Source organism: Mesoplodon mirus, assembly GCF_964341445.2.
Source record: "Mesoplodon mirus genome assembly, chromosome: 2".
Classification (NCBI taxonomy): Eukaryota; Metazoa; Chordata; class Mammalia; order Artiodactyla; family Ziphiidae; genus Mesoplodon; species Mesoplodon mirus.
The window spans coordinates 219600533-219627498 of NC_138977.1; positions in this window are offsets into that span (position 1 = coordinate 219600533).

Below are 26966 nucleotides of genomic sequence, written 5' to 3' on the forward strand. Positions count from 1 at the left end.
GCATGATCTAGAAAAAAACAAGAGGAACACAAATAGTATCAGAAATGAAAAAGATTATAAATGCAGACATTAAAATGTAATAAAATAATATAAACCACTTTAAGTCTATAAAAATGAAAGTTTAGATGAAATGGAAAATTTGTAGAAAGATAGAGCTAACCAAAATTGATTCAAGAAAAAATGTGTACTGAATAGGCTTATGATCTAAGGAAACTGAACCATTTGTTAAAAATCTTCCCCAAAAGGATATTCCAGATGGTTTTTACTAGCAAGCTCTATCAGATATTCAAGAAACAAATAAATCTAGTTTTATACAAATTATTCCAGATATAGAAAAAGTGGGAACAATCCTCAACTCATTTTGAAAGTTGGATAACTTTGGATAAGGACTGAATGGGAAAGGAAAATCATTCATAAACATAGTTACAAAAATCCCAAAGAAAATATTAGCAAAATCCTTCATCAATTAAATGTGTAAATCACGAACAAGTTGGGTTTGACTTAACATTATAAAATAAATTAATATAAATTATCATATTAACAGATTAAAGGAGAATTGTTTTAGGATTATCTCAACACATGCCAAAAAAAGCATTTGATGAAACTTCTGTTCATGGTAAAAAAATTCTTAGTGAACAGAAGACTGACGATGCCAGTTTGGCTGGCCCATTGGCTAAGTAGCAGTTTCTCAGGATGTTCCCTTGATGCTCTATTGAAAGCTGACCACCGAACTCCTCTGTCCTTTGGGGCTCCTTTCCCGAGTTTCAGCTTTGTGCTGTGTGTGAGTCTTGTAAATAAAAACAGGCACATGTTATATATACTGTTCTCATCCTTACTTAGTTCCATTTGACATACTTACTATAGACATATTTTCTCTTCAATATGCATAGATCTACTGCACTCTAATAGCTACATAGAAATCCATTGTATATAAACCATAATTCATGAATTTTGTTAAGAAAATATAATTCAGCAGCCTGAAGACTGAGGGCAACTCTTAATACATACAGAATTATTATTGAGTTGGATGGAATGAAAACCACATAACATAAAAAACTGGACATTCTGGGCTTCCCTCATGGCGCAGTGGTTGAGAATCTGCCTACCAATGCAGGGGACACGGGTTCGAGCCCTGGTCTGGGAAGATCCCACACGCCGCGGAGCAGCTAGGCCCATGAGCCACAACTAATGAGCCTGCGCGTCTGGAGCCCATGCTCCGCAACAAGAGAGGCCGTGATAGTGAGAGGCCCGCGCACCGCGATGAAGAGTGGCCCCCGCTTGCCACAACTGGAGAAAGCCCTCGCACAGAAACGAAGACCCAACACGGCAAAAATAAATAAATAAAATAAAGAATTATTCTGCCTTCCTCATTGAATTACTTAAAAAAAACAAAACAGGGCTTCCCTGGTGGCTCAGTGGTTGAGAGTCCGCCTGCCGATGCAGGGGACACGGGTTTGTGCCCCGGTCCGGGAAGATCCCACATGCCGCAGAGCGGCTGGGCCCGTGAGCCATGGCCGGTGAGCCTGCGCGTCCAGAGTCTGTGCTCCGCTACGGGAGAGGCCACAACAGTGAGAGGCCCGCGTACCGCAAAAAAACAAAAACAAAAATGAAAACAAAAACAAAACTGGACATTCAGTAGATTTCCACCACCTGAGGAAAAATTTGGGATCCTCTGGGCTGTAAAATCATCACCCTGTGAATGGAGATTTGGGCGAATGTGACAAAAGCAACTTTTGAAGGTCATCTTTCTGTATACGGGTCCAAAAGTGAGGAGAATATGTTCAGCAGTGCTTCCGGGGATGTGACCCAACAGAGAGAACGTGACTACAAAGTCCATGAACCCGAGGTGCTTTCATTCTAGAAAAATCTATAGTCACTCCAACTACCCGCCCCCCATCCCCCCCAGGAAATTTGTTGGGATGTTTGTTTTAAACAATACCGTTTGTGACTACCAGTTTGGTGGACTGAATGTGGGGCAGGAAGGGGCTGGCCAGGCACTTCCAGAACAAAGGGGACCTGGCTTGGGGGGGAGGATGGGAGGTGGGGGGGTGTGAGAATGCAGGTCACAGGTTCATCATTGCACTCTTTGGCAAGTGACTTGGGCTCTCCTGGGCCCTCTTTCCTCTTCTTTAAAATGGGCAGGATGCTACACACCTTAAATGGTGTTTGTGAGCCTTAAGTAAGATAAGCTTCCCTGCCAAAGAAGGGTGGATTTCAGAATATAGCAAACATCTTTGCCGTTTGGGGTATGTGTTATTCCAGGGAATAGTTTTCAAGTGGAGTCAGACTGTGTTCTTCCTTGTGTTCAGGGGTTGCACTCAGAGTGATAATAAGAAAAGTATCATAAAATAATTTCTGGGTTAACCCAGCTGTTGGCCATTCATTTTTTCCTTTTTGCTGGGTTGCCCCCTCTAAGACCCTCCTCAAAGTACCAAGCAATAGTGGGGCAGTCACTGGAAAATGCCCAGGGGAGACTGGGAGAGGACTCTAAGTACCTCCCTCACCCCATAAACAACTTAAACAACCTGATTAGACATTTCTGTTCTGTCCCCCAAATCTCTCCTCTCTTGCCAGTAGGGGTTTCTCCCTCCTTGGGCAGAGCTCAGCCTAACTGGCTCAACCACGTAAAAACCTGCGGTTAATAGACCCTGTCCTCACCTGAAATCAGTTTAGCAACCCTATCCTTTTACTAGAGCATAACTTTTGGGCCTTTACCATACTGGTCCATGCCAAATTCTTAGCAAAACATTTTTTCCACAAGAGAAGATGTCATGCCAATTGCTACGAGATTGTTTTCCCTCCATATTTTTGCACCAGCAACATTGTCATGGGCATGTGAAGCTGGCAGGAGCCTCTTCTGTCACTGCCAGACTCCTGATGATGTTGCATGTGTTGCCTTGGCCACCTCTGGCTTTCTCAGTTATGTGCAGCTGCTACTGGCTACATGCAGATCCCTCTTGGGCCATGTCCATGCTCTTCACAGCTCCCTCCACCCTTTCCAAGCACTCGCCCTGGTGGTAGTGAATTCAGTGCCGAGGCTTGAGTGCCTGTGTGATGGGGCCATTGTAACTCCAGGACACAGCACTGCACCTACCCAGGAAAGCTACCCCCAAATTTTTGTGGAACAAATCCATGTATATCCATCAACTACCGAGTGTTATATATTACCCTCCATATAACCTTCTACACTTTCTTGCTGTGGAAGGGTGTATTAGTTTTCGAGGACTGCTATAACGAAGTAGCACAAACTGGGTGGCTTAAATAACAGAAACTGTCTCTCAGTTCTGGAGGCCATGAAACTGAGCAGGACCCTGTAGGGGTTTTCCGGGTACAAAAGCCCTTCTGTGTTGCCTGTTTCTTGTTTGTGAAAAAAAAGGCTTTAGTCTCCTAGGCTTTCCCTGGGTTTCAGAGAGCAGCCTCAAACAGTTAAGTAATTAGCGAAGTGAGGGAATACAGAAAGGGAAAGCATTCAAGCAATAAAAGTAATGATAGCTTAAACAATAGTTCAGATAAATAAAACATAAAATAAAATAAATTAAATGAAAAAATTAAAAACTTAAAAAATAAAAATAAAATAAAATAGTTCAAATAATGAAACAGAATCCTAGCTCCCCCTCAAGGGATATACATAACAATCTGATGCATATCTTTGAGTTGTTCTGCAGAAACTAAGACACCCACCCAGGTGGAGGATGGTGACTACATGCTGACCACAAGCATGCAGACCGCAGACTGGCTGGAACCAGAAACTGATGATTAAGATTCCTGAAACACCACCCTGTTACCTCACCACCAACCAATTCGAAGAAAGTCATGTACCCTGCAACTCTCACCCCAAATGTTGCCTTTAAAAACCCTTCCCTGAAAGCCATTGGGAGTTTGGGTCTTTTGAGCACAAGCTGCCTGTTTTCCTTGCTTGACACCTGACTTCTTTTTAACTAATTACATCTGCAATGAGTCTAAGTAAGGTCACATTCTGAAGTACTGGGGTTAGAACTTGAACATATGAATTTGGGGGTCGGGACGTAATTCAACCTATAACAAGGGTTACCAAGTGGTATAGTTACTTTCCTTTGTTCTCAATTCTGTTGCTCTTTCTCCATTTATGTTAGAAGAGGTTGAAACTTACAGAGATTTCTTTGAAGTATGGATGGAACTTTCCTTGAGGAGGACCAAGGAAATGTTCCTCACCTTAACAAACCTTATAAGAATTTTGGGTTTTGTCTGAATATGACAACTGAGGCTAAGAATCTTAGTGATCACATAAATCGTGCTATTCCATCTCGACCTTGTGTCTCTGTGAATAAACCACATTTTCTCTTTGGAATCAGTGAATTGTTTGCACCTCATTTTTAGCTGTGTGACTTTAAGTAAAATGTAGTGCTGTCTTGTGACCGGATGGACACAGCTGAGACAACGTTTGTTAGAAGAAACCGGAAACGATAGAAATGGCAAACCTTTTCTCTACTGCTTGCTCAGACAGACGCTGCTCTAAGCACGGGACTCATCCAACCGCCCCCAACCCCACCAGAGGGCTGCTGTTAACAATCATCCCATTTACAGGTACAGAGACCATGCACACAGAGCGGCCAGCAGATGGCGCCAGAGCTGGATTTGAATCCAGGCAGCCTCATTCCCACCTGGGAAGGCACGGAGTGATTCTGACGCTGTAACCAGGCTAGAGCCTGTGTGCCCGTGGCAGCTACAAAGTAAGTTTGCAGCAAAGTAAGGGTTTATTGCAGGGCGCCGAGCAAGGGAGTGGGAGAGAAGCCTCAGATCCACTCCAACTTGTTCTTAGAGTTAGGGTTTTTTTTTTTTTTTTTTTTTTTTTTAAAGGGAAAGAACAAGGAGGCTGGGATTAATCATGTCCTTTGACATTTCTTTGACATTCTTTAATTGAGGTTTCAGAGTCAGGATGTCTGTGGTTTACGATTCTCTGGTGGGGTGGTCCATGGCTTGGGTGTCTGTTAGTTCATCTTGCCCTGGAGAAACAACCTGAATTTGTAGTTAAGGGTGATATCTACAACAGCAATTTTAGCACATTAACGATGTTACTGACAACAGCAGTTTTCGTACAGTAATGACGCTATCGGGCTTCCCTGGTGGCGCAGTGGTTGAGAGTCCGCCTGCCGATGCAGGGGACACAGGTTTGTGCTCCGGTCCGGGAGGATCCCACATGCCGCGGAGCAGCTGGGCCCGTGAGCCATGGCCGCTGAGCCTGCGCGTCCGGAGCCTGTGCTCCGCAACGGGAGAGGCCACAACAGTGAGAGGCCTGCGTACCGCAAAAAAAAAAAAAAAAAAAAAAAAAAGACGCTATCGACAGCAGCAGTTTTAGTCATCTGACTTGTGGATTAGTGTTCAGTTAGCCCAGGATTGAGGTCAGAGGGGACAAGAAAGGGAATAAAGTTTTAGATAGAGAGGTTCATCATAAACGTGGCTTTAGGGGGACTCGGCTTGAACACCTCACTCTAATCCTGGCCATTGCCTAGAGCCTCTGGGGGGAATACACAGCCCCTGCGGGAGTACAGCTACGTTTCAGGGAGCCTTTGAAGAGCATGGTGTTGGGAGTGGAAACGTACATGGATTATAGTTAATTTTTACCACCTACATTTCTGGCCAAGAAACTGTCTTGGTAAGATGCAAAGCTCAGTCATGTGCCTGCCAACAGTGCCACAGCCTCAGGCCGTCAGGCAGTTGGCCCTGCCCCACACTGGCCCTGGAAGTGTCACCTCTTGAGGTGCCCGGTGGAGCCTGTTCCCTTTGGAAGTCCTCCAGCTCCTCTGTCTCTCCCCGGCCTGTGGCTGATGCTGTCTGGGCAGTTCTCCGTTCATTAACCGTTCCCTCAGGGTTTAAGGCAGAGGAAAGAAGCCAATACCTAGTGTGGAACTTGGCAGAGGGGAGGATGGTAGGAGCGAGATTGGAACCAGTGGCTTAGCTGCCTGGAAGGGATTTGCCGCCCTGCTCTGCTGGCCTCAGTGCCCTGACGCCCAGCCTGGCAGCACCAGTACTGCCTTCAGGAGTGGCTTGGCCTCCAAGGTCATGGTGAAGATGCACACATTTTCCTTGGGGAGAGAGAGGGAAAAGGGCCGGTTGTGGAGGACATCTCTGCTTCCCATGAAGGACAGAGAATATGCCCCAAGGAACCCTAGTCAGGACACACCAGGGGCTGCGGCAGTTTTCAGAGCCCAAGGATCTGCTTAAAGAATGGGCTTCTGGTGACTGGTTAAGGGGGAGTTGGGAAGAAGAAGAAAGGCGAGAGACTGGACGGGGTGAGGGGGAGAAAAGCCAAAGGTGGCCAGGCTCACCGTCTTGCCTGGGGCTTAGCTGGAAATTTTGCCTTGGGGTTGACTCATTATTATGGCTAATAGTTATGGAGGAATGGGAAGAACTGGCCTGTGAGTGGCTAAGTCATTTTATGGACAAATATGTACCTCTGTTTTCCTAACTGTAAAATGGGACGGCAGCTTTCCAGGATGGCATAGGGCTAGGAATGTGGGTTTTGCAGCTGCAGCTCTGCTGGCGTTCCCGTCCAGCTCTGATGCTTTCTGTGTGAACTTGAGCATCTCTAAGCCTAGACAATCTCTCAGCAGCGAATGAGAGAAACACACTGGGGTTGGGGGATGCGGAGAGATCTCTATGGGGCCTACATGCTGAGGACCGAGACCTGAATTCTCCATGCTGGAACATGATTTTATAAAGTATGCCCATGTAGATCTGACTCATGCTTTCTGGGTTTGTGTGGATAAAACAGAAACTAGCCAGAGCAGATTCTAGAGAACAGAACTGGTTCTGCTTGGAATCATGTGAGACAAATCAACAGTAGCTTGTCAAAAAACTGTATGTAGGACTAGAGTCTTGGGAAGCCACCATATGTAAATGACTGAATTTAGTTTTGTGAATATCTGCATACATGTGATGTAAATTTAAATTCTAACCTTCTCACAATGCTATATCTATCTGTGAAGTGTTAAAAAACAAAATTCGAGTAAATTTTTTTTTTTTTTTTTTTTTCCTTTTGCGGTATGCGGGCCTCTCACTGTTGTGGCCTCTCCCGTTGCGGAGCACAGGCTCCGGACGCGCAGGCCCAGCGGCCGTGGCTCACGGGCCCAGCCGCTCCGCGGCATATGGGATCCTCCCAGACCGGGGCACGAACCCGTATCCCCTGCATCGGCAGGCGGACTCTCAACCACTGCGCTACCAGGGAGGCCCAAAATTCGAGTAAATTTGAAGATCTAATTGAGTTTATTAAGTGACTGATGAGTCGGGCGGCATCCATTCTACCAGCTAGAAGGACACTCGGAGAAAGTTGTACAAAATGGAAAGTTTTTTGCTTTTAAAAAAATGTTTATTTATTTATTTTTGGCTGCATTGGGTCTTCGTTGCTTTGTGCTAACTTTTGCTAGTTGCAGCGAGCGGGGGCTACTCTTCGTTGCGGTGCAAGGGCTTCTCACTGCAGTGGCTTCTCTTGTTGTGGAGCACGGGCTCTAGGCACACGGGCTTCAGTAGTTGTGGCACGCAGGCTCAGTAGTTGTGGCTTGCAGGCTCTAGAGCCCAGGTTTGGTAGTTGTGGCGCATGGGCTTAGTTGCTCTGTGGCATGTGGTATCTTCCTGGACCAGGGCTCAAACCCGTGTCCCCTGCATTGGCAGGTGGATTCTTAACCACTGCGCCACCAGGGAAGTCCCCCCAAATGGAAAGTTTTTATAGGGAGGAGGGTGGGACGAGGGAGCTATTAGCAAAAGAAGAGCCAGGATTTTAGGCCAGGACATCTTTTTTGGGGGGAGGCAAATGGCAAGGATTTTATCATGCAGATTGCTTCTTCTGCTGCGTCAGGGGAGGGATGGGAAACACCCACATGAGAGACTACCTCATTGGTGCTGACCAGAAAATTCCAGATGGGTTGATTAAGATTACATTTCTGGAAAAGGTTGAAACTGCAGTTAAGTCAGGTATTAAGTGTAAGTTTGGTATAATGGGCTTTAGCACAAGTGATACCATTTTCACCCTGTGGTTTTCTCCTTGATGGTAGGTTAAAGTCAGGGAAGCTTGAAGGGTTTGGAAGGTTTATTCCAGCTAAAATCCATCTGAACTCATATCTCAAGTGGGCCAGGTCCACTTCAGCAAGCATTGTCTTTGTAAAACAGTCCTGGTTTGGTTTCCCACTGTGAGTTCTTTTGTACAATGTTTGCCTATTTTTCTGGGACCTGGTTTCAAATTTTACAATGGTTCTCTGCCCTACCCTCCATTCTGGCACATAGTAGGCATAAGAAAAAGTGGTTGAACAAACCAATGGAATGAAATTCTAAAAATGGTGAAGATGGTGGCTCCAGGACCAAATCAAAATTAGATTCTGCTTCTTCAGTTTCTTGTGGGAGACTTTAAAAACAAAAAGTCTAGAGCTTTTCTGAATTAGGGATCTCTCTAAGGGCCCAGTGAAATTTTTGACCCTCTATTTATTTATTTATTTATTATTTAAAAAATTTTTTTATTTATTTATTTTTTGGCTGCATTGGGTCTTCATTGCTGTGTGCGAGCTTCTCATTGCGGTGGCTTCTCTTGTTGCCGAGCATGGGCTCTAGGCACGCAGGCTTCAGTAGTTGTGGCACAAGGGCTCGGTAGTTGTGGCACATGGGCTTAGTTGCTCCACAGCATGTGGGATCTTCCCAGACAAGGGCTTGAACCCGTGTCCCCTGCCTTGGCAGGCAGATTCTTAACCACTGTGCCACCAGGGAAGCCCTGACCCTCTTTTTAAATGTTGCAGTTAAACACGACAGTTTGTAAAAAATTTCCAGAGAGTTTATAAACTCAGGTGGTCCATCTCTGCTTAAGAATCTAAGTGCACGGGCTTCCCTGGCGGCACAGTGGTTAAGCATCTGCCTGCCAGTGCAAGGGACACAGGTTCGATCCCTGGTCTGGGAAGATCCCACACACCATGGAGCAGCTAAGCCCGTGCGCCACAACTACTGAGCCTGCGCTCTAGAACCCGCGAGCCACAACTACCGAGCCCATGTGCCACAACTACTGAAGCCGGCATGCCTAGAGCCTGTGCTCCACAACAAGAGAAGCCATCGCAGTGAGAAGCCCGCTCGCCGCAACTAGAGAAAGCCCGCGCATGCACAGCAGCAAAGACCCAACGCAGCCAAAAATAAATAAATAAATTTAAAAGAAAAAGAATCTAAGTGCAAACTTCTGTCTTTCTCATGTTTCTTGATATGAATGGAGATACTTGAAGAGAGGGATGCTGTGTTCATGGCTGGAGGCAAGGAGAGATGGACTGTCAGTATCTTATTATTTTGATGGATTCCTTCTCCCTTCCCCCCGCAAAGATGTGCAGAAAATTCTAGGGTGAGGAGAGGAAGACAAATATAATGGTATCCAATCTTTAGGACCTGTTTTGGTTACTGACTTTCTAGTTATCAATTTGATGTACAAATGTTTTTTTTTTTTTTTGGTTTATTTCCTTACTGCTTCTCAAGGAAGATAACAGTAGGAGATTTGGTCAGAAAACCCAAACAGCTCTGTGTGTGTGTATTATAGTGAATTCTGTGCCTGCATCTGCTGAAAATGGGCCCCAGGGTAAAGGAGTCTTTAGAACAATCACATGTATTTTCCCATCAAAGCCGATAAATTAGATTTTTGTCCCCTGTAATATCTTAGAATTTCTAAGTGAAGATGCTGCACAAATGTAGCTTTCAGGTTTGCATTCCTGCTTTCAACTTTGTATAATTACTTAGGGATTACTTTGTATGTATTCTCAGATATGTCTATTTGCCAGCCACTGTCCCATGCAAATATTCGACCTGAAAAGAGTGTGTGTATAAGGAATGGCCGCATGTTTGGATAACACTCCCAGATCATTCCATGTGGGAAGAATTCCACTAGAAAATACCCCCACTGTTTCTTCCACTGATTCAGCTTTGAACCTGCTTAAGCCAATTTGTTGCTATTCTGATCATGGTCAGCAGCTATATTAAAGTCCTGATAAATCAATTTACAAGTCAAGCAGTTTCACACTGCAGGGTATTACTTTGTGGGGAGAGAAGAGAGGGGAGTAGTAGCTTGGGATTCATAATCGATGCACCTCTCTTGTATAGACCCTTTCCTTAGAGTAGGATTTTGTGCAGGCATGCTATAAAGCAAATCTTATGAAGCCTGAAACAGCACAAAGTGAACTTTCCAGGGTTCTCAGATTCCCTGATTTGTTAAAGGTCAGATTTCTCTCTGTGGGGAAGTTGGACCCTGAGTACAGAGGCAGGTTTATGCCTTAAGGTGAATTTGTGAGTGCTATGGTACCCAGTGCTTCCAAGAACCAGAAGAGCCAACTGGGGCGAGGGGACAGCTTTGATCTCCCACCCCCAACTGGCTCAACAAGAGACAGACACAGCAAAGAAAGACCTTTCTCAGAAGTGTTGCCATTTGCAATTTATTTTATTTTATTTTTTTTTTGCATAGTAGGTGGTGGATAGAATATTGTGGCTGGGAGTTTTCCTGCTCAGCTAAAGCCATAGTTCTTTGATTAAATCCATATCTCCTCAGAAGATTATGACCCATCCAGAAGGCTTTATGCTTCACTTTTGAGTGCTGGGGAGGACAGGAGGCCTGCTCTCATAATTTTGTTTTTATTAGAAGCTTTTATCACACTGTTGTAACTCTTACTTTTGTATTAAAATTTCCACATGGCAATTCTAAAAGACATAAAGTAAAAGCTTTGTCTTATTGCAATTTTTTGTATTGAAGTGAAAATCACAGGACATAAAATTAACCATTTCAAAGTGAAAAATTCAGTGGATTTAGTGTATTCACAGTGTTGCACAATCACCACCTCTGTCTGGTTCCAAACATTTTCATTACCCCATAAGGAAACACTGGACCCATTAAGCAGTTGCTTTCTATTCCCCCCTCTACCTAGAATCCTGGCAGCCAGCAATCTGCATTCTGTCTCTATGGATTTATCTATTCTGATATTTCATATAATATGTGGCCTTTTAGGTTGCTTCCTTCACTTAGAATAATATTTTCAAGGCTTATCCACATTGTGGCATGTATCAGAACTCCATTCCTTTTTATGGCTGAATAATATTCCATTGTGTGGATCTGCCACATTTGGTTTATCCATTCATCTGTTCATGGACATTTGGGCTGTTCCCACCTTTGGTTGAATACTTTGTTTTGGAATTAGACACCAGAGCATAGGACACTAAGTGACAACTCATATGATGGCAAGATTCTTTGATGGAAGAGTCACTCCATGGCACACATAGCAAGGGAGAAATGATAACTCTGTAGGAGACAGAAAGAGAAAAAAGTTCCCAGTAATTGGCTAGTCCATGATGAAGACTGGAATGGCTCTGCTTTATCATCCCTGATTTACCTCGGTTCTCAAGATTGATTAGACAAGGCATAATATACATTAATTAGCAATATTTCCAACCCTGCCTTGCTTCACAGTTACCATTTTAAAAAATCATCCATAGTTCAGTAGAACTTAAACATTTCTTTTCATTTGTATATTTGCCTGCCACAAAACATTTGTCTTTATTTCAGGATTTTTTTCAAGTCAACTTTCCTCAAACAATCCATGGTGAAATTCTACAAATAAACCACATTTCCTGTCACTTATGGAGACAGAAAGTCGAAGATGGAGGAACACTTAGGCTTCAGTTTTAATTCCTCTAACGGCAAGGTTTTTCAGTGTGTGGCATATTTCAAGACCTTACCACTGAGAACTTTTCCTTGAAAAAAAAATACAGGAGCTGGCCTATTTTCTGCCGTCAAATTTTGATACACTCTTTTGATTCATTTAAAATACGTGGACTCAGTGCTTTTAGAAAATTTCCTTTTCTGACCCAATGGAGAAATCCACCTCGATAAGAAGCAGTCAAGCAGATTGCATGGTCAGACCCAGACGTGGTGTTCTTTGTTTTTGTTTTTGCTTTTTTACCAATCTTTGTCAGTTAATCTGAAGGAAATCTTCACTGGCCATTTGTTACAGCATAATTTTTAGAGATGTAATTTTTACTGTAATTTTTAGGGATGTGTCCATAGGAATCCCAGGTGGGGTTGCATAGAACAGTGTTTCAGTCTACGGCTCCAGAGGGAGCCCCCAAGGAGTCTTCTTTATCTTCCTAAGTCTTGGTGATTTATAGTTTGCATTCTAGTCTCAGAGAACACAGATCTCATGAACCCCAAAGTGGTTTGCTTTGTTGCTGGTAATCTAGTTTGCAAAGTTATTGCTTTCAAGAGATTCCTAATGTGGTCTTAGATGTATGGTCTCATGTCAAAGTCCAGTGGAGAAACGAGGAATAATGCTCTCCCAGTTGCTCCTAGCCTCGGGTTCCAGTTTCCAGTTTTATGACAGGTAACAAGGAAATAACGAAAGAAACAGATATTCTTAGAGCGATTAAAAATGTGCATGGGAACAAAATGAAATGTAGTCACTTGTTTTTAGTCAGTTTTCTCACCATCCTTTTGGGTCCTCATCACACCCATTCTCAGTCCATCTTTTTCTTAGACGCCCATTGATAGGGACTGTGGGTGATTTTGAATCTGTTGTCCTTGGTTCCGAGCTCTACCACTTACCATCTGCGTCACATTGAGCAGGTTACTTAACCGCTCGAAATAGCAACCTCCTCATCTATAAAGTGGCAATAATTCCTAGGGGTTATTGTGAGGATTAAGTGAGATCCTATATGTAAAATGCTTAGCCCTGTCCTAGCTACTTACACAAGGTACAGTAAAAGGTCCATATTATTGTTATTCAAGTAAATGCCAAACATGTTACTCAACTTCAGTTCTTTGAGAAAAACATCCATCTGAAACATATGAGATGCTGTATAATTAAGTGTTCGTGTTACCAGGAACATCAAGACCATGACGATGAGCGTAGCTTTATATTCCAGAGCAACATAATGTTGATAAATGGAGCAATCCCAAATTCAAATGGAAAATCTGCTTTGCTGGAGGAGAGGGTGCCAGAGATTCTAAGCAAGATGAATGTATGTGAAATTGACTGCTGAGAAATAGGATTCCATGGGCAAGAACAACTGCTCAGAAATTTAAAAAATATATGGTTGACAATGATCAATAGCCATTCCGTAGGTTACCAGCAGGAATTTACCTTCTTGATAATTCATATATGTGTCCAACAGACATTTATTGAACTCCCAAGACCAGCCATGCAAAGTACTGACACGGGGATGCAGAGTCCCTGTCCTCAAGGAGCTCGTGACCTGTCTTTGTGCAGAACACGTTTGGAGCACAGCGGTGGTACACATAACCCTGCAGGGCCCTGATGGCTACCTGAGGCAGGGTACCATAGGGAAGGGGGAGACTTCCCCTCTACCCCTGTTGAGTTCTTATAGCTGCACTAATAATAAAATTGACACAAGACAGATTAACAGGAGAAAAAGAACCTTTTTCATTCATGAGCATGGAGGTTTTATAGAAATAGGACCTAAGAAGTGGCCAAAGCAGGCAGCTTTTATGTTTTTTAGACAAAGAAACAGTACATTTGAGAGGAATTGACAGGACACAAAAACTTAGGTTTTGGGTGCTCAATTAGTGATGAATTTAAACAGAATTTGGTCTTGAGGTAGTAAATGAAAAGAAGTAACGAGGTTTGTTTATTTGTTTATATAGGCTTCTCAGCCCGAATTCCCTATCTCTGGCAATAAGAGTGTCCTTCTACTTCCAGATGCAGCGAGTGTCCCTTTCACATGAGAGATTTATTTCCTCCTTTCAGGGAGACAGAGAGGAGGGTCAGTGTGTCCCTCTTGCATTGGCTGTTTCTTAAGTCACTTTCATTCAAAATAATCAATATGTCATGAGGCACATTTTGGGGCAGCCTGCTCTGGGCTCCAACAGTACCAGTGAGCTGAAGGTTGAAGAAAAGAAGCCGGTAGATAAGCCGGGGGGTTGGAGAGGCAGGGTCCTTCCAGTGGATTGTCTGCTGAAGGGAGCTCAGCAATTTTTGTTATTTGCAGCCAAAAGAGTATTAATTAGAAGAGACATCTAAAGAGGAAAAATTGATTGTTCGAGGACCTTGAATTGAAAAGAACAAAGTGCTCAAAAACAAAAAAAAAAGAGAACAAGAAAACCAAATCTGCTTCACCAAGGAGGGAGATGTGCTGGAGGCTGACCACTGGGAACAGAGGCGAAGACCATCGTGGTGAGTAGGCGAACCTCGTACGTTTGGTGTTGCTGGTGCACAGGGCGGGTAGGCTGGGGTCGTGACAGTGGAAGTGGGCTAAGTGGCAGGGACCACACGTTCAAATCCTGAACTCTATCCATAGGTGACAGGAGATCATAGAAAAGCTTTACGCACAGGAACAATGGGGTCAGATTTCTGGACGCTGTTAATTTTTTGCTTCAATTTTAGAAAATTGCTTCTCTTTCATCAGTTTCCCTCTCTCTCTTTGTCCTTCTACATGTTCAGTAAGAAAATGGGTGATGAAAATTAACTGTTGATTTCTCTCCCTTGCACTGCATGAGTGATCGCAGCTTTGCAAAGCAACTTCCCATCTGCTGCGTCATGGGCTCCTCCCAGGAACAGTGCTGTTAGCTGAGAGATTTGGGAATGAGCTTTTGAGGTATAAGTAAGGGAGGCCACCCCTGGGACAGTGCCGTTGACTGGATTTATGTGACCCATGGCGGGTGTGTAGGCACAAGATCAAATGTCATTCATTTGACTCTTTGCTTTCCTAGAAGCAGGTCACTTACTATAAGGAAGTTATTAATTCCTTCCCAAGCCTCAGTTTTAAAAATTGGCCCCTTTCTGCATGTTCCCAGGACACTTGTCAAGTGCTGGTTTCCTTTCTTACGGTAACTGCTCCCTTCTGTCATCTTAACATTTCTAGCTTTTGGGGAGAATTCTGTGCCTATGGTCTTCCAGCATCTCTGCTTCCTTCTAGACACAGATTTGGTTTATCTATCTATCTATATATCATCTATCTATCTATCATTTATTTATTTAGGAACCTTTGCTCTTTTCCTTTCATGGTCTTCTCATAATCATCTTTGGCTCATTAGATGTCTTCTAATTAACACTCTTTTGGCTGCAAGAAACAAAAATCATTTGAACTGGTTTCAGCAGGCAGAATTCTTTGGAAGGGCATTGGGGCCTGTGGCAGAACCAACCCAAGAACAGGGACATGACGGGGTCTTAGCAGAGACTAGAGCCAGGTTGCAGCCGACATCTGCAATTTGTAACTCCCCACGCCCACCCTAGTAAGGCTGAGCGGCCTCTCTTGGTCTTCATCCCAATCCCTGGGGTAGAGGCTTTTGGTCTGTGGTTGGGGGATAGGAGAGCGGTCATTCTGTGTCAACATGACCATTCCCACTGCAAGCCTATGGATAGAGAGGAGGGGGCAATCCCTCAAGAATGGCACCAGGCAGAAACCAATGAATTTGACCACACGAAAGTACAGTTTGGCTATGTTTTTAAATAGAGGCTGGAATTTTGTTGTTGTCATTGTCGTTGGCATTTGAAAAGAAGAACTTGCTGTCCTACTGAGTCTTGTAAAAGTCATTCAAGTTATTATATTGATATTTATTCTTCTCTTCATTTTCTTTGCATGGATCTCCTTTCCCTTGACCCTTCCAGTCAAAAAATTCTACAATCCTTTCCCTTGGTTTTTTCTCATTACTTTAAATTTAGAAGTACATGCATTTGTGTGTGTGTGTGTGTGTGTGTGTGTGTGTGTGTTTGCAGACTGAGCTGAACCTGGTGTTCAGACATATCTGAGCATGTGTGATAATGGGTGGGCAGAGGGCTATAGACTGGAAGTGGGGGGAGGAGAGATTTTTGCATTGGAGCAGAGGGAGAGCTTGGGTTGAGGAGGACAGCAAGGCTCACACCTTGCAGATTTGCCTCAAGTTCAGAATCAAGAACTTAGTCTCAGCCCCGTAGAGAATGTGGCTGCCGGCAGAAGCTGTAGGAACTAGTGAGGCCCTGGGGTGCAAGGTGCACTTCAATGTGTGATACACTTCCCTCTCCTGCATGAAACAGTGTGGCATGGATGTGGTGAAGACCCCAAGGACCTTCAAGCAGATTTGACTCCTCCAGGGACACAGGACTGAGAGCACCAGGTGATGGCACTCTTGGCATTGACAACTAACTCCATTAGTTGGATTTGGTTACAAACGGAAGAGACCCCATCAGACTGGCTCCAGCACAAAAGGGGACTAACCGGTGCCTGCATCTGTCCAGTCCAGGACAGATCTTTGGGTCTGGATGGATGAAGAAGTTCAAATGATGACCCTTGGGCTCTCCATCTCTCTGAGGATTGGCCTCGTTAATAAAGCCTTTAACCACCTTTAAGGAAACATGCTGTGCACAGGTGAACATCCTTCCAGGGTAAAAACCTCAGTGGAAAGACACCTTTTCTCTCCCGTTATTTGTGGAGAAGAACTCTGAGTGGCCAGGTTGGAGCTGTACCCACTTTCGGACCAATCATTGTTGCTGGGGAATGGGATCTGTGGTTGGCTGAGTCCAGGGAGGGTGCCCCATCTTGTGGCTGTGACTGAAATTCTACCAGCACGATAGGGAATGGGGGAAGGGCCCTGAGCAGACAAGACACACATTTCCACTACAGCATTATCCTGAAGGACATCCTATCAATGGCCTGCCCTAGGGAGGGGCTACCTCAAGGGGCTTTTTGGATAGCAGATATCAATGACAGGAGGATGAAGAAGATGATGTTACAAGGACTATACAAGAGCACACGTGAGGTACCCCTAGGGAGCCCCAGAAATGCAGAAGAGTCTGAGGTCCCACGCTAGCCTGCAAAATCTGAGTGAATATTATAATTGGACCCCACTGGTGGCCAGCCAGAGCCTGGGCAGCCTGGGAAGTGATGCTTAGTTATAGCCTGAATTGTCTTAGTTTATGTAACCATAGAGGGTGGGAAAGCACATTTACTTGAGAAGTGTAGATGAGTGCCTGTTACTGTTGACTGCACATTTGATATTTGCGGTCATAAAAATTTGGAGTGAGTCTGGTCATCCCAGCCATGTGAGTCTCTCCAGAAATGTCCCACTATATACTTGGGTTAAACAGGGTTGGGGTTTTGTGAGAGGAGTACAATGGAAGGAAAGAGCAACCAGGGAGTTAAGGGTATTTGCAAGGAAGTGTTTCTACTGCTGGACTGTGGAATTTAGCCCGGGCAAGGAAGTGAGGTTAGGATGAGGGTTCTGGATAGGGAAAAAAATGGTCAGCTTAATGGACTGCCCGAGGTCTTTGCTAAAGAGGGAGTGCTAGAGAAGGTGAGGGGAAGGATAAGAGGGGATGGTCAAAGAGCTTGGATGTTACATTGAGATTTTGGTGGGGGCACCATTACTGGTGATGATTCCAGTTGTGAGGCTGCAATGCAGTAGAGGAAAAGATGATTGAAACTAAGATTAAAAGAAAGAAACTGGGTGGTCAGAGTGTGGGGTGGGTCATCCAGATAGATGTTGAAGTCACTGAGAATAATTGTAACAGTAGGAGCAGGAGAAAGGGCGTGAGGCAAATGCCCAAGTCATCAGAGAATGGGGAGGGTCGACCCGGAGGTTGATAGGTGAAAACCATAAGGAATGGTAAAGTCTGATGATGGATGCTCTATTCCCAAGAGCTTCAGCACCTCCAGGCTTTGTGGGATGTGAAGTGCAGAGGAAAAGCAGCCTCCACTTGAGAGGGCTGCAGACAGGGCTACCTCCTTAGGGTCACGTAGAACGATCATCGTACCACATTGTCATCTCTATGAATGGTACCCTCTGAACTTTCCCAAATGGTGGGCTTGGCTTCAGGGAAGGGGTATGATGAGAGGCCATCAGATTCCCCGAGGAACAAGAAGGAAAAGTTCCGAGAAGAGGCTGAGGGATTTAGGGATGTGTTGATGATGGACGTGAGAAGAAGGGTTCTGGAGGGCAGTGAGGTGAGGGATGGAGAGCTGAGGGGGGTGCATGGAGCAGAATGTAGAAACTTACATGGAGCCTGCTAAACACAGAGTTGCCCATGTAAGAAGAAGCCCTTTTACAAAGTGACAGCTGCAACTTATAGCATCCAACCTAATAAGTTTGACTTGGTCCTCATGTTAGAAGCCACTGTGTGTTTTTTGTGTCCCTGGCATCATGGAATATCTTCTTTTTTTTTGGCCGAGCCACATGGCATGTGGGATCTTAGTTCCCTGACCAGGGATTGAACCCGTACCCCCTGCAGTGGAAGTGCGGAGTCTTAACCCTTGGACCGCCAGGGGAGTCCTCAGGGAACATCTTTTACAATAGATCACCCCATGGACTTCTTGCTGGGGTTGAGTCTCAGTAGTCTTGGGGGGTGACCCTAGGAACCTCATAACCAAACCCTAGGAATGCTACGAATGCTATTTTAAGTCAGGCCACCCAAATGTGCCCCCGTATCACTGTTTTTGTATAACATGGTAGCAAACTGCCAAAATCTTAACTTTTAAAGTGTAGACTCCCTGCCTTATTCCAGAAAAGATACTAGAAGCTTTATAATAATACATTTAGTTTAACAAGATTTAAAAAACAAGATGAGTAAAGAAATTGAGGTCAGGGGCTTCCCTGGTGGTGCAGTGGTTGAGAGTCCGCCTGCCGATGCAGGGGACGCAGGTTCGTGCCCCTGTCCGGGAGGATCCCACATGCCGCGGAGCGGCTGGGCCCGTGAGCCATGGCCGCTGGGCCTGCGCGTCCAGAGCCTGTGCTCCGCAACGGGAGAGGCCACAACAGTGAGAGGCCCGCGTAATGCAAAAAAAAAAAAAAAAAAAAAAAAAAGAAATTGAGGTCAAAGGAAAATAAGGATATGAAAGATATGATGAAGCCCAAGGTGAGGTTAGCACATAAGGTGCGCTTTGTTATGATCCCAAGTGTGTGGCTGTGCTTCTTAGCCTCCAAAGCTCAGGAATAAACAAGATTCATGGCATGTAAAAGATTAAAAACAAACCAGTGGTTCGGAGAAGTGCAGCTATTTTTGTTACCGAGAGCTGAGACATTTCTCCTGTGGGTCTTCAGTAGGAGGCCCAGTGTGATGTAGCAAATAATATCCTCAAAAACATTCAGATAGAATATATAATAATATATAATAATGCACTTCCCAGGGTTGTTTCTCACGGTATCTTTCAACGTCAGTCAAATATAGTGGAAAAGTATAGTTTAGTAAAAACTTGTATATGGGAAGCAAAAATGGTTCAATTATTCTTTCTAAGGGTCTGGCTGACTCAAAAGGTTGCATTTAAAATTAAAGGAACGAGTGGACAGTGTGTTTTCTAAGCAGTCCTTCATCAATACTATTTATTGCAATTAAGTTAGAGTTGCTAAGTATAGGCTAGCAGTGAGTTTGCTGGTCTGTCCTCTGACAAGTAGTGACATAGCATCAACCAAGTCATCCTTCAAGGGCAGATTCCTGGACTGGAGATGGGGTGGGAATCCTCTTAAGAAAACTGAGAGTCTGACCAGGACATGTGCCTGAGTTGCGGCTGGTCCACCTGCCCATGGAGGTGGGTCGCAGAAGTACCTGTCAGCAGGGCCAAATTTTTCCTTAGAAAACAATTCAGGATGTGTTCTAACACCTGGATAATGGGTGAGTAAAGGCCCAAAATTTTATGTTAGTCTTAGCTAGGAAAGCCTTTAAAGCAGATCTATGCACTGTGTGCATTTTTGAGGTCCTATGCTGTGCTAAGTGTTAATGATAAAGGCAAACTCCTTACCTTCATGGAGCTTGCTTTCTGGTGGATGGAAGATGGAGAGCATTGACGTAAATGAATGAATAAATAAAATGATAATTACAAGCTGTGCTAAGGGCTTGGATGGAGGAAGATAAGATGAGGTGAGAAGGCCCTTCTGAGGAGGGAACGCTTAGGTTGTGCACTGGACAAGACACTGACCTCGCAAAGGTCTGGGAAAAGAGCCTTCAGGAAGAAGCAATGACAAGAGCACGGACGGAGCCAGGAAGGGCTCGATGGTGAAGGCACTGAGGGCAGACCTGTGTGGGGAGGCGTGAGATGAGGCTGAGAGGCAGTGGAGGCCTGGCAGAGGAGACCTTGGCAGGACACAAGACGGTTTTGGTTGTCTACAACTTTAAGCATTGTATCTTGTTTGTATCTTCTTTAAAATGACTTAGTTGCCAAGTATGTCCTTAGGGAACTCAATGAGTAAATTCACTGTCCAAGTTGGTTAGTATAACAGTTATAGTTAAAATTGGGGGGCAGCACAGTGAATTTTATGCTGTGTGAATTATATCTCAATTAAAAGAAATTGTGAGGGCAAGGGTCACATCTTGGTGACCAATGTGTCATATATCCAGTTGGTGCTCAATAAATGATTTTGATGATTTGATGAGAAAAAAAAAAGGTTAACTTTGGGAGGGTTGATGTTTAGTCCTTTGGATAGTCCTTGTCTAGCGTGGTCACTTGTTGATTTTGACCCCTTCTTATTTGTGACAGGAATTCCCTGTTCGTGCAGGGAATGCTATCTTTCGGTTAGGTAGTCAGAGTTGTTCTGAGGATTTTCAGTCTTCCGTAAGGTATCAAGTCATTAGGGAATAAGTGAAAGAAAAAAAAAAGGTGGTGTTGAGGGAGAACTTACTCCTGTATCATTCTTCTGGAAAAGATCTACTTTTCTAAAGGGAAATTCTTACCAATACCAATTGTTGAGGTCCTGATAAGGTAAACGATATAGCATTGAGTTGTCATAACCCAAAGCTGGCACTATAGACTACCTTACAAAGGGAACCCTACTCTTCTTTGTGTGCAGTTGGTTTCAGGAGTCTCTACAAACAATTTCTTTGAAGTAGATTAAAACAAGTTCTCTGCTTTCTTGTTCATAGCATAGTTCTGTTTAGCAAACACTTTCTTCTCAATTAGTTTAATATACAGGGAAGTTTTAGCTGGGAGCAGTTCATGATCACAGATGCCCAGGGAGAGGCCTGTGTGCTTTTGTTGGGCTGGGCTGGGCCTCTGGCTAGTGTCATCTCTTTTGTGTTGAATCTCCTCTCTATGGAACTGATAAAAGCCCCATCATTCACTTAACCCTGAAGAGGTGGTGTGTGAAGTGATGGTCTTCAATTTCAAATGTTCCCCCCTTTTCTTAATTTGCTTTATTTTAAATTCTAGAATGGAAAACAAAAGTTAGTGCTCTTCAAAGATGGACAAATAGGGGGCTCTTTGGAAGACGTACATTTTGGGAAAAGGTAACTTTAAATATTACGTAAATGACACATGCTTTGTTGTGAAATATTCTATCAGTACTAAAGGTGATAGAATAGAACTATAGAGTAAAATGCCTCTCCATTCCTCTCCCAGGATTAAGGAATGCCAACAATAGATGGCTATGCTTTCAGTTTCCTGTGCATTTACAGATACTCATATCCATATGTGTATACATACACGTGTATATAGTTTTATTTTTTTTCTATTGTTCTACATGATTTAAAAAATTATTTTGTGTTTATTTTATTTACAAATTTTAAAAATTTTGAAATAATTACAGATCCATAGGAAGTTGCAGAGTCAGTGCAGAGAGATCCCCTGTACCCTAACCCACCTTCCCCTGAAGGGGAATAGAATATACCACCCCAAAATATGCCACTTTGATGTTTGTTTATTATTTATTTATTTATTTATTTAGGCTGTGCTGGGTCTTAGTTGCACCACGCGGGCTATTTGTTGCAGCATGCGGACTCTTAGTTGCGGCATGCACGTGGGATCTAGTTCCCTGACGAGGGATCAAACTCGGGCCCCCTGCACTGGGAGCGTGGAGTCTTACCCACTGGACCACCAGGGAAGTCCCCAAAATATGCCACTGTGGCATATTGATTATTCTGAATTAAAGTAACTTAGGAAACAGCTGATGCAAGAAGGACAATCTGACCTCCTTTGTCCCCCTGAAAACAGGAAGTATATCTCCCCTGTGAAAGGTACTGATCCTGTACCAGGAGGGTGGAAGGCATCCTTATCAACAGAGACTGGAATTTAGGTCCGAGAAAGCTGTATAAAAACAAACCTTGGGGCTTCCCTGGTGGCGCAGTGGTTGAGAGTCCACCTGCCGATGCAGGGGACACGGGTTCGTGCCCCGGTCCGGGAAGATCCCACATGCCGCAGAGAGGCTGGGCCCGTGAGCCATGGCCACTGAGCCTGTGTGTCCGGAGCCTGTGCTCCGCAACGGGAGAGGCCACAACAGTGAGAGGCCCGCGTGCTGCAAAAAAAAAAAAACCCAAAAAACCAAACCTTGTTACTTCTTCATTAATTTACTATTTCAAGCCCAACCCCCTTTGTCTTGTCAATTCTTTGCAAATTTATTGTTTCTTTGTCTAAAAGATATAAAGGTTTCCTGCTTTGGCCACTTCTTTGAGTCTTGTATTTTTATGGGGCTCCCATATATACAAAATTAAATTTGTTTTTCTCCTGTTAATCTGTCTTATATACATTCAATTATTAGACCAGCCAAAGAACCTAGAAGGGAAAAAGGGAAAACTTTTCCACCCTACACCCCCAGTATCAGGCAAATGACATTTGTACAACTTAGTTCTATGCCGTTTGATCACATGTGTAGGTTTGCGTGACCACCACCTCAGTCAAGATGCAGAACTGCTCCATCACCACAAAGATGTCCCTTGTGCTGCACTTTTATAGTCACACCTCTGCCCTTCCCGTCCACCACCATCTTTAACCCCTTGTTACTGTTTTTTAAAAACATGAATTGTTACATACTATACCTATTGATCTACACTTTTCTTTGTTTTCCCCTCTTAACAACTAGGCCTGGAGAGTTTTCCACATTAACATAGAAATTGTTCTGGGAATGCCTATCCATTCATATTATTCTGTGTGGGTGGGTCATAATTACTAAACTACATGTATTACATGTTTTTGGTTTTTTTTCATGTTCTGGCTATTATCAACAAATGCTGCATTTAATATCTTTGTGCAATTAATGCAAATATGTGTGTAGGATTGAGTCCTATGAATGAAATCTCTGTGTCAAAGGGATGTGAATGTTATTGATAGATACTGTCAATCTGCCCTTCAGGAAGCCTGTATCAGCGCACACTCCCCTCGACAATTTATAGGAGCAGGAAGTCCAGCTTTATACAGTGGTTATTAAAGGCTGGTGGCAAGTTTTATTTCATATTTTTATGAATTTTCTCCCTTTGAGTGGAACAGGCTCTCACACAGTATATTATTACACTGTGGGCAGATTCTTTTTGCAGTAACCTAGATTTTCTACAAACGTGTTCGTTTCCTAGGGCTGCCATAACAAAGTACTGTAAACTTTGGCTCAGAACAACAGAAATTAATTGTCTGGCAGTTCTGGAGACTGAAAGTCTGAAATCAAAATGATGGCAGGGCCATGCCACCTCTGCAGGTTTTGGGGAAGGATCTGTTCCAGGCCACTCTCCGACCTTCTGGTAGTTCCTTGGCTTGTGGCAGCATAACCCCAGTCTTCATAGGGCATCCTCCCTATCCTGCATACCCATGTCCAGATTTCCCCTTTTTATAAGGACACCTGTCGTATGGGATTAGGGGCCTACCCTGCTCCAGTATGACCTCATTTTAACTAAGTTCATCTGCAAAGACCCTGTTTCCTAATAAGATTACATTCTGAGGTACTGGGGGTTAGGACTTCAGCTTTTGAATATTTGGAGTGAGGACACAATTCAGCCCATAACAACAAGTGTTAAGATAAGAACACGCCACTCCAAAACACACAACAGAGTACTTTCTTTTCTCACTCTGGACAGAATTCTTTTCTCATCCCCTGTGTCTAACGGCAGGTCCCACATTTGACTCAGCCACCCAGTGATAGACCATTAGTGCTTTCCCTTTCTAGTTGCGTGACATGGAGCACACCTAAAAAGAATTAAGTCAAACTGAGATGAATTCAAGAGACCTTTGTTCACACTGGGCAAAACCAGAGAAAGATTCCCCTGAGAGAATTCTACCTGTCCAGTAGGGCCCACCTAGTCCAGGTGTGCAAATCTGCAGAATTCATAGGAATGCCTTGGCTGAGGTCTTTATGACAATGACTAAAGTCTAACTTAAGGCTAATAAGCACATATACTGAAATAGCAATCTTAACAGAGCACTGGTATGTGCTAGGCACTGACCTAAGCTCTCGACCTGTATAAACTCACTTAGTCCTCACAATGACCCTACAAAATAGGTTCTGTATTAGTAGAACTCAAATAGACAAGTACATTGAGGTATGTCTTTGAGTCATGTTCAGTTCCTGGCCCTTAATTGGTGAGCCCAGTTCTGCTTTCCCCTTTCTACTCATTTTAACTTAGGTAAAGCAATGAAAACTTAATTTCACAATCAGCTGCCAGTGCTGGTGTGAAAGTAACTCAGGAAAACATGGCCTTTGCATAGTTGGGTATTTGTAAAGGGCTAGAGGGAGAGAGGTCTCTTAGCCCATATCAAAGTTCTACTTTCTAATGAACTCTAACATGTGGAAATAAATGAAGACCATCTAAATGAGAACAAGCAAAGTCTACTTCTTCAAAGCTTGTAGAAAGCAGGGAGTCAACCTCCATCACTTGCGTCCGGCTGAGACTCCAAGGCAGGCAGGGGAATGGGAAAGTTAAACAGTGAAAAGAAGGAGAAAGCTTTAGGTGTGCTCTGGCTGGAGGCTGTTGGCTTGGGGGAAGCTGGAGGTGGGGCTAACTAGAAGTATACATCTTAAGTAATTGGTTTGAGAAGCTTTGAGGGGAGGGGAAAAATATTTTTCCTCTGATCCAACTTAGATTCTCTGACTGGGGTCCTGTAAATGAGACCAACAAAAGACAAATTAACAAGAGAAAAGCAGGGGCTTCCCTGGTGGCGCAGCGGTTAAGAATCTGCCTGCCAATGCAGGGGACACAGGTTCGAGTCCTGGTCCGGGAAGATCCCACATGCCACGGAGCAACTAAGCCCATGTGCCACAACTACTGAAGCCCGCGTGCCTAGAGCCCGTGCTCTGCAACAAGAGAAGCCGCCGCAATGAGAAGCCTGTGCACCACAACAAAGAGTAGCCCCCACTCGCCGCAACTAGAGAAAGCCCGTGCGCAGCAACAAAGACCCAATGCAGCCAAAAATAAATAAATTAATTAATTTAAAAAAAAGAGAAAAACAAACACGTTATTAATGCATGCAGCACATATGTGGGAGAATCTTCAGTGATGAGTAACTCAGAGTGGTTAGAACTTGGGCTTATCTAGCATCTTCACAAAGCAACAATAAATCTGTAGAGAAGAAACAAGAGGAGAGAAGAAACAAAGGAGAAGGGTTTTAGGCTTCTAAGGGCATCAAGCTGTGGGAAGGTAAATATATGGGAAACTAATGGAAGATAAAGGGTTATATGTGCAGAGAAATCTTGGCATCAAATTTCCATCTTGTTCGTGGCCATAAGACTTCTTTGACAGAGGGGATTTACAGCATCCTCAATTTCTCAAAAGTTTCTGCTTTTTGTCAGATAATGGAGGCTCTGAGAAGGCTTTTTTCTGAATCTGTTGATTCCCATTTATCTCCAACTCAAAATAATTGTTATGTCAAAGTGATGTATTTCAGGGTGGTGGATTCTGATCTCCTACAGCTTTCTCTGTTTGGTCCTGACTTGGAAGCTGGTGGTCGCTGATCAAGTACTGACCGACCTGGGCAGGTTACTGCAGAGGATGTGGGTCAGAGTTTTAGTATCAAATATGGTACAGCCCTCATCTGTGTATTCTGTCTCGCAAACATTATACAGTAGGATCTGATGGTATATTAGGAGTGCTCCATAATGAGGAGTAAAGACAATAATCCTTATAGTGTGTGTGGTTAAACAAATAATTTGGGTCTAACTCGGAGTCTCTTGTTCCACGTGGACCTCTTTTATGGTATTTGCTATGCTTGCCTCTGGGTCCTGGTTACTGTGGGTGGCTTGAAGGGCCGTGCTTGTATTAGATGCTTTCTGTGGCAGGCTTGGCTTCCTTCCAGTCTCTTCTGTAAGAGAATCTTCTCCACGACTGTGTGATGCTGGAGCTCTCTGCCTCTCCCATCTAAGCCCATTGTGGCTACTGGCAGCCTTATTCTTTCCAAGTGGCACGTGGCAGCCATATTCTCCTAGATATGGTATTTGGAGGCAATGTTAGGACCCCTTGGGAGGTTCTCTTCCTATCCTAAGGGAACATGGATGCCTAAACTCTGGGTTTTACACACGGGGCTTTGCTGATCAATCACACCACACTGAATGTTGTAGGGCCTCTATTCGTACTTTTGTTGTGGATTTTGTTTTTCTTCTACTTTCTGCCCTTGTGTGATATAAGTGAGTCTCCCCAGCACTGCTCTGACACCCAGTGTACTGGACCAGCTCAGAACCAGGTGTGGGGAGCCGGTGAAACCTGGGAGCATCAACAGCCCTCTGGATAGTGTTTCCTCCCAGGATGTAAGGTTTGAATACATTGATGGATTTGAGATGTTCAGAGGTGGAAACTATTTGAAAATGATTTGGCTTGATGAGTAAATGGTGGAGTTATGTCAAATAATGTTTTAAGTCAGCTGGAATTTATTGAGGGCTCTGTGGCTCCAGGGTAAGAGTGGTGGATTTGGGGCTGGCAAAGGCTGGTCAGGACCCACAAGAACCTCAGCGTTTGCTTCAGAAGAGAGACAAAAACACCAGTGTCTCTGATCTTAAGGACCTTTGTGTGGAAGAGGCCCAACTTTCTGAAGGCCACTTTGCAGAAAAACCACTCTCAGGGTGGCCAATTAATTAGCCAAAGGCCAGTGGCCCCAAGAAAATGTAACTGCAGAACCAGCCCAAACAGGCTCTATCCTGTTTTTAACAAGATATTGAGCTGTTTTTCAGAGACAACAACAAAACTGTAAGTCAAGCAGCCAAAGCAGGTGCAGAGGAGAAAATTTTGCCCTCAATTAATACCCAGAACCAAGTTTCTACCCCCAAAGGAACCAAAGACCCGGGACTTTACCAGAATCTGAACACAGATCCCTTTCAGAAGTGAAGG